The sequence below is a fragment of the Triticum dicoccoides genome, chromosome 4B, assembly GCF_002162155.2.
Source record: "Triticum dicoccoides isolate Atlit2015 ecotype Zavitan chromosome 4B, WEW_v2.0, whole genome shotgun sequence".
Taxonomy (NCBI): Eukaryota; Viridiplantae; Streptophyta; class Magnoliopsida; order Poales; family Poaceae; genus Triticum; species Triticum dicoccoides.
In genome coordinates, this window is record NC_041387.1 from 555,031,741 (window position 1) to 555,041,242 (window position 9,502).

A 9,502-nucleotide genomic window follows, 5' to 3' on the forward strand; every position below is an offset into this window, starting at 1 on the left:
ATTAAGGCCCATATACCTCCCAGGGGGTTCCGATAACCTCCCGGTGCTCCGGTATTATCCCTATCTCACCCGGAACCATTCCGGTGTCCAAATATAGTCGTCCAATATATCGATCTTTACATTTGACCATTTCGAGACTCCTCGTCATGTCCGTGATCACATCCGGGACTCCGAACTACCTTCAGTACATGAAAACACATAAACTCATAATATAACTGTCATCGAACTTTAAGCGTGCGGACCCTACGGGTTCGAGAACTATGTAGACATGACCGAGACACATCTCTGGTTAATGACCAATAGCAGAACCTGGATGCTCATATTGGCTCCCACATACTCTACGAAGATCTTTATTGGTCAAACCGCATAACAACATATGTTGTTCCCTTTGTCATCGGTATGTTACTTGCCCGAGATTCGATCGTTGGTATCTCAATACCTAGTTCAATCTCGTTACCGACAAGCCTCTTTACTCATTCCGTAATACACCATCCCGCAACTAACTCATTAGTTGCAATGCTTGCAAGGCTTGTAGTGATGTGCATTACTGAGTGGGCCCAGAGATACCTCTCCGCTAATCGGAGTGACAAATCCTAATCTTGAAATATGCCAACCCAACAAGTACCTTTGTAGACACCTCTAGAGCACCTTTATAATCACCCAGTTATGTTGTGACGTTTGGTAGCACACAAAGTGTTCCTCCGGTAAACAGGAGTTGCATAATCTCATAGTCATAGGAACATGTATAAGTCATGAAGAAAGCAATAGCAACATACTAAACGATCAAGTGCTAAGCTAACAGAATGGGTCAAGTCAACCACATCATTCTCCTAATGATGTGATCTCGTTAATCAAATGACAACTCATGTCTATGGCTAGGAAACTTAACCATCTTTGATTCAACGAGCTAGTCAAGTAGAGGCATAGACACTCTGTTTGTCTATGTATTCACACATGTACTAAATTTCTGGTTAATACAATTCTACCATGAATAGTAAACATTTATCATGAAATAAGGAAATAAATAATAACTTTATTATTGCCTCTAGGGCATATTTCCTTCAGATTGTGTAGAAGCGTTTGAAATACTTAAGAAAGCTTTTATTTCTGCACCTATTGTTCAGCCACCTGATTGGAATTTACCCTTTGAAATTATGTGTGATGCTAGTGATTATGCCATAGGTGCTATTCTAGGACAAAGAGTTGATAAGAAACTAAATTATGCTACTACTGAAAAAGAATTTTTAGCAGTTGTATTTGCTTGTGATAATTTCAGACCTTATATTGTTGATTCTAAAGTAACTATTCACACTGATCAATGCTGCTATTAAATATCTTATGGAAAAGAAACATGCTAAACCTAGACTTATTAGGTGGGTTCTCTTGCTACAAGAATTTGATTTACATATTATTGATATAAAGGGAGCTGAGAACCCTGTTGCAGACAACTTGTCTAGGTTAGAGAATATTCTTGATGACCCACTACCTATTAATGATAGCTTTCTTGATGAACAATTAGCTGTCATAAATGCTTCTCGTACTGCTCCATGGTATGCTGATTATGCTAATTACATTGTTGCTAAATTCATACCACCTAGTTTCACATACCAACAAAAGAAAAAGTTCTTCTATGATTTAAGACATTACTTCTGGGATGACCCACACCTTTACAAAGAAGGAGTAGATGGTGTCATTAGACGTTGTGTACCTGAGCATGAATAGGAATAGATCCTATGCAAGTGTCACTCTGAGGCATATGGAGGACACCACGCTGGAGATAGAACTGCACATAAGGTATTGCAATCTGGTTTTTATTGGCCTACTCTCTTCAAAGATGCCCGTAAGTTTGTCTTGTCGTATGATGAATGTCAAAGAATTGGTAATTTTAGTAGACGTCAAGAAATGCCTATGAATTATTATCTTGTTATTGAACCATTTGATGTTTGGGGCTTTGATTATATGGGACCTTTTCCTGCCTCTAATGGGTATACACATATTTTATTTGTTGTTGATTACATTACTAAGTGGGTAGAAGCTATTCCAACTAGTAGTGTTGATCATAACACCTCTATTAAGATGCTTAAAGAAGTTATTTTTCCGAGGTTTGGAGTCCCTAGATACTTAATGACTGATGGTGGTTCACATTTTATTCATGGTGCTTTTCATAAAATGCTTGCTAAGTATGATGTTAATCATAGAATTGCATCTCCTTATCACCCACAGTCTAGTGGCCAAGTAGAGCTTAGTAACAGAGAACTTAAATTAATTTTGCAAAAGACTGTTAATAGATCTAGAAAGAATTGGTCCAAGAAACTTGATGATGCATTATGGGCTTATAGAACTGCATATAAAAATCCTATGGGAATGTTTCCATATAAAATGGTTTATGGAAAAGCTTGTCACTTACCTCTCGAATTAGAACATAAGGCATATTGGGCTATTAAAGAGCTCAATTATGATTTCAAACTTGCCGGTGAGAAGAGGTTGTTTGACATAAGCTCACTTGATGAATGGAGAACCCAAGCTTATGAAAATGCCAAACTATTTAAGGAAAAAGTTAAAAGATGGGATGACAAAAGGATACAAAAGCGTGAGTTTAATGTAGGTGCCTATGTGTTGCTTTTCAACTCTCGTTTAAGATTTTTTGTAGGAAAACATCTCCCTAAATGGGAAGGCCCTTACGTTATCGAGGAAGTCTATCTTTCCGGTGCCATAAAAATCAACAACTTCAAGGGCACAAATCCAAAGGTGGTGAACGGTCAAAGAATCAAACATTATATCTCAGGTAATCCAATAAACGTTGAAACTAATGTTATTGAAATCGTAACCCCGGAGGAATACATAAGGGACACTTTCCAGAATGTTCCAAACTCCGAAAAGGAATAGGTACGTGTACGGTAAGTAAACCGACTCCAAATCAATTTTAACAGCAGTATTTCTCTGTTTTGGAATATTTAAGAAAATAGGAAAATAAGAAGTAGTCCAGAAGGACACGAGGCGTCCATGAGGGTGGAGGGCATGCCCTACCCTACTGGGCGCGCCCCCTGCCTCGTCGTCACCTCGTGTGCTCTCCGAACTCTGTTTTCTTGCACGATACTTCTTTTGGTTGGTAAAAATTCATTATATAATCTCCCGGAGGTTTTGGCCACCGTAGCACACAAATATCCTCTGTTTTGTTTCGAGCTATTTCTGTCACAGATTAGAGCGATATGTCGTCCCAGGATTCAGAGGGAGAAAGCTATGTGGCTGATTACCTTGCAGACCCTATGGGCTATGGGGACTTGGAGCATTGTGGCTGGACCACTGAGGAAGCAGAAGACTATGAGCCTAAGGGAAAGCAGGAGATGAGCTCGGATTAAAATGAAGTCCCGTTACCTCAACATGGGGACATGCATGTGGAGTTTAAAAAGTCAAGCCTCCCTGATAAGGCAAAGAAACCCAAGATCGAGTTTATCCCTTTTCGTCTCTTGCAGGAAAACAAACAGGAACTATGCAGAAGGATATTAAGCCTTGAGCAGGAGATCAATGATCTAAGGGAGAAAAATTCCATTCTCAAGTGCAAATTAAGGAAGAAGCCTACATCATCAACAACTCCAACAACACTACCTTCTTCACCAGCAAAGGAGACATAATCACATGGGTATGGGCACTCCCCTTGGCATCTGCCAAGCTTGGGGGAGGTGCCCCGGTATCGTATCACCATCACACTCCTATCTTTACAGTTTTTCTTAGTTTGATCCTTTTGGCAATATCTTGATCTAGTAGAATAAGTTTTGGTATGAATTAGTTTTGAGTTTTGCTTTGTGATCCCTATGTAATCGAGTCTATGAGCTATTTATAATAAAGTTTAGTGTTGAGTCAAGGGCTTTGCTATCTTGCTATGATCTTGAGAAAATAGAAAGAATAAAAAGAAACAAAAGAAACCATGTTGATCTTATGGATAGTAATGACTTCACACATAAAGAGTATGAGGCATAAAAGTTGTTGAGAGTTGGCAAACATAGTTTTGGTCATCGTTGCAATTAATAGGAAGTAATAAAGAAAGAGAGGTTCTCACATGCAAATACACTATCTTGGACATCTTTTATGATTGTGAGGACTCATTAAAGTATGACATGCTAAAGAGTCGATGTTGGACAAGGAAGACATTGTAATGGGTTATGCTTTCTCACATCTTAGTTAAAGTATATTGTCATGGATCGTCCAACATGTTGGGATTGCCTTTCCCCCTCACGCTAGCCAAATTCCTTGCACCAAGTAAAAATTACTTGTGCTTCCGAAATACCCTTAAACCAGTTTTGCCATGAGAGTCCACCATATCTACCCATGGATTGAGTAAGATCCTTCAAGTAAGTTGTCATGTTGCATGCAATAAAAATTGCTCTCTAAATATGTATGACTTATTAGTGTGGAGAAAATAAGCTTTATACAATCTTGTGATATGGGAGTAATAAAAGCGACGGACTGCATAATAAAGGTTCATATCACAAGTGGCAATATAAAGTGACGTTCTTGTGCATTAAGATTTTGTGCATCCAACCATAAAAGCACATGACAACCTCTGCTTCCCTCTTTGAATGGCCTATCTTTTACTTTATGCCTTAAATCTTATGCAAGAGTCAAGGTGATCTTCACCTTTCCCTTTAACATTTTATCCTTTGGCAAGCACCTCGTGTTGGAAAGATCCTGATATATATATCCAATTGAATGTAAGTTAGCATGAACTATTATTGTTGACATTACCCTTGAGGTAAAACATTGGGAGGCAACACTATAAGCCCATATCTTTCTCAGTGTCCGATTAAAACTCCATAACTATAAGTATTGCGTGAGTGCCAGCAATTGTGAAAGACTAAATGATAGTTGAGTATGTGGACTTGCTGAAAAGCTCTTATGTTGACTCTTTCGTATGTTATGATAAATTTCAATTGCTTCAATGACTGAGCTTATAGTTTGTTAATTCTCAATGAAGTTTCTGAACCATACTTGACATTGTGAATATATTGTTACTTGAGCATAAGAAATTATATGAAAAACATATATATATTGCTGTTATAAGAATGATCATGATGCCTGCATGTCTGTATTTTATTTTTATCGACACCTCTATCTCTAAACATGTGGTCATATTTTTCGATATCGGCTTCCGCTTGAGGACAAGCAAGGTCTAAGCTTGGGGGAGTTGATACGTCCATTTTGTATCATGCTTTTATATTGATATTTGTTGCATTATGGGTTGTTATTACACGTTATGTCAAAATACTTATGGCTATTCTCTCTTATATTACAAGGTTTACATGAAGAAGGAGAATGCTGGCAGCTGGGATTCTAGGCTGGAAAAGGAGTAAATATTAGAGATCTATTCTGCACAGCTCCAAAAGTCCTCAAACTCCACGAAAGTCATTTTTGGAATTAATAAAAAATATTGGCGAAGGAATCAGCGTCAGGGGGCCCACACCCTATTCACGAGGGTGGGGGCGCCCACCCCCTAGGGTGCGCCCCCTGCCTCGTGGGTCCCCTAACAGGTCTCCGGTGCCCATCTTCTGCTATATGAAGTCTTTTACCTTGGAAAAAATCATAAGCAAGCTTACAAGATGAAACTCCGCCGCCACGAGGCGGAACCTTGGCGGAACCAATCTAGGGCTCCGGCGAAGCTATTCTGCCGGGGAAACTTCCCTCCGGGAGGGGGAAATCATCACCATCATCATCACCAACGATCCTCTCATCGGGAGGGGGTCAATCTCCATCAACATCTTCACCAGCACCATCTCCTCTCAAACCCTAGTTCATCTCTTGTATCCAATCTTTGTACCAAAACCTTAGACTGGTACCTGTGGGTTGCTAGTAGTGTTGATTACTCCTTGTAGTTGATGCTAGTTGGTTTATTTGGTGGAAGATCTTATATTCAGATCCTTAATGCATATCAATACCCCTCTGATTATGAACATGAATATGATTTGTGAGTAATACGTTTGTTCCTGAGGACATGGGAGAAGTCTTGCTATAAGTAGTCATGTTGTCTATCCTCTAGTGGTGTTATGTAAGCATCGACTACATGGCACTTCACCTTTGTTTGGGCCTAGAGGAAGGCATTGGGAAATAATAAGTAGATGATGGGTTGCTAGAGTGACAGAAGCTAAAACCCTAGTTTATGAGTTGCTTCGTAAGGGGCTGATTTGGATCCACATGTTTCATGCTATGGTTAGGTTTACCTTAATACTTCTTTTGTAGTTGCGGATGCTTGCAATAGGGGTTAGTCATAAGTGGGATGCTTGTCCAAGAAAGGGCAGTACCCAAGCACCAGTCCACCCACAAATCAAATTATCAAAGTAACGAACATGAATCATCTGAGCGTGATGAAAACTAGCTTAACAATAATTCCCATGTGTCCTCAGGAGCGATTTTCTCATATAAGAACTTCTCCCGGCTTGTCGTTTGCTACAAAAAGGATTGGGCCACCTTCTGCACCTTATTTACTTTCATTGCTTGTTACCCGTTACAAATTATCTTATCACAAAACTACTTGTTACCTACAATTTCAGTGCTTGCAGAGAATACCATACTGAAAACCGCTTGTCATTTCCTTCTGCTCCTTGTTGGCTTCGACACTCTTACTTATCGAAAGGACTACGATAGATCCCATACACTTGTTGGTCATCAACCGTCCTTCGGCATCGACTGCTCAAGTCTCGGCCACTCCCGTACAACTCCATGCTTCAGACCCTGTGACTGCTCTGACTATGTTGCCGTCATCGCTCTTCGCTGCATATCATACTCTAGATGACCCGCCGAGTGCTGCCAGGGAGGCCCTTCTCCAGGAAAACCTCGTGATGGAGCAGATGACGGTAGTGCACGAGGCCAGCCAGGTTGCCTACAATGCGATCACCGCTATGCAAGCCAATGTCAAGGTTAGTTCGTTTCCGACTGGTCTCTTGGCTATTGATAGCTGTAATTGTTGCTTCATTGTCCGTAGGGTGTCCTTGGATGAGCGCTTTGGAACCTATTATGTGCTTCTATCATGGGTCTGCATTTCGCATCCAATCACCCACTGGGGTGTTTCTGACTTAGAGTTGAATAGTTCTTCCACTTGAGTCGACCAGGTTGAGTCGAGTGTTTTTTGGAACCAGTGGGGGCACGCGGAGTGCACCCACTAGGTGTAGTCCCCGAGACTGCGGTCGACTGCTGGTTGTCGGTTGAGGTCTGAGAATCTATTTTTTTTCACTTTACTCATGCTGGGCAGACCATGCCGAGGGTAAAACCGGACCAGTGGGGGCACGCTAAGTGTACCCACTGGGTGTAGTCCCCGAGACTATTGTTGAATGTTTGATTCGGCGGTAGTCTTAGAGCAATTTTCGCTGTGATTGACTTTCCTTCCCGTCAACTGACATATCTTATTTGCTGACTGCAGAAGTCTTGTGATCTTGGAGCTCAATTTGCTGAACTGGAGAAGAAGCAGATCAACCTTAACTTAGATCTGGATCTGGACATGAAGAATCTCAAGAAAGCCCAAGACGAAGCAGCTACCATGGGAGGTAACAATTCATCGATTGGTCATCTTATGACTCTCTCTCTCTCTCTATCTCTCTCTCTCTCTCTTTTCTTTTAATCTCTTTGAACCGAGTGACTCCACTCGAACATATGTACGTAGTGAAAATCGTCAATTCCAAGCTCGTCTGAAGAATGTTATTTCTTTAGAGAAAATGAAGCAGCCTCTGGAGAAGAAGGACCAAGACCTTGTCGCGGCTCAAAAGGAAGCGCGAGAGAAAACAACACTTGTGGACAAGAAGTTGGTCTCAGTCGACAAGTTGGAAGAGGAGGTTGCGCAACTAAAAAAGGACAAGGAAAGCTTGACTGACATAGTTGGAAGTCTCAAGGCCAAGAAGGGCGAATTGGAGTCTTATCTAGGACAGCTTGCTACAAAGTTGGTGTTGAAGCTTGAAGGTATTTCCTTTTGTTCGATTGATTTGTTGATGTCGACTGACACGTCTTGTTAAACTGTCGACTTAGTACTTTCCCGACTGTGCAGAACTTTGTCAAGACTTCAAAGCGGAGACTGGGCGGGTCGAGACAAGTCTCGACCCCGTAAACTCTCCTGTCAAAGATGACGTTGCAATGAATGTGCTGCTGTTGGAGTCTCGTATGGACAGTGTTGTGGACTATCTCGCTCGACTGAAGGCGGCAATGAGGCGGATTGACCTTAGGCGGAACTCTCGCGGGATCTCGAGTCTCTAATGGCTCGACTGAATCAAATCCCTGGTCGAGTGCAGGAATGGAAGAAGTCATCTACTCATTGTGGCGTCGATGTTGCTTTGTCGTTGGTGTGAGTCCACTGCAAGGACGTCAGATAAGACAAGCTGGCGGCTCTCAAGGTTGCCAACACTAAGAAGCTCAGCTTCTAGTCTTTCATGGACACCTTCCTTGACGCCGCCACCCGTATCGCAGACAGCATTGACCTCGACAGCTTTGTCGAGCCAGCAAGTCCTCCTCCTGCCAAGTGAACAAACATTATGCCCCACATTTTATTTGCCTCGGGATGCCGAGTGATCATGTAACCATCTAAACTCCTTCAGGCTTGATGCCTGAGTACTTCTGCCCATTGCGGTTCCGAACTTTTGCTGGATTTATCTGGACTTGGTTTTCCCTGAATATCATGGCTTTTGCTTCTATTGCTTCTAAATGTCTTTCAATTCTGAGTGAACTTGATCTTTTCACCTTTCGTCGAGTGGGTCCGATGATGTGTTCAGTCGACACCTCATCGTCCTTGAGGATCGGGGTGGAGCATACATTGTACTTGTGACACAGCTCAGACGTGGTGTTCAGTCGACACCTCGTCGTTCTTGCGGATCGGGATGGAGCGTACGTTGCACTTGTGATGCAGCTCAGACGTGGTGTTCAGTCGACACCTCGTCGTCCTTGCGGATCAGGATGGAGCGTACGTTGCACTTGTGACGCAGCTCAGACATGGTGTTCAGTCGACACCTCGTCGTCCTTGTGGATCAGGATGGAGTGTATGTTGTACTTGTGACGTAGCTCAGAGGATCTTTGTGACTTAGGTGAGTTCAGGGTCGTAGCTAAGCCTCCGAGTGGGAGGATTGCTCTCCACTCAGAGTGTTTTTTAACTTAGGAAATCTCGGGGTCGCAGGTAAGCCTCCGAGTGGGAGGATTGCTCTCCACTCGGAATGTTTTTTAACTTAGGAGAGTTCGGAGTCGTAACTAAGCCCCCGAGTGGGAGGATTGCTCTCCACTCGGAATGTTTTTTAACTTAGGCGAGTTCGGGGTTGCAGAAAGCCCCCGAGTGGGAGGATTGCTCTCCACTCGGAGTGTTTTTTAACTTAGGCGAGTTCGGGGTCGCAGCTAAGCCTCCGAGTGGGAGGATTGCTCTCCACTCGGAGCGTTTTTTAACTTAGGTGAATCAGGGTCGCGGCTAAGCTCTCGAGTGGGAGGATTGCTCTCCACTCGGAGTGTTTTTTAACTTAGGCGAGTTCGGGGTCGCAGCCACTCG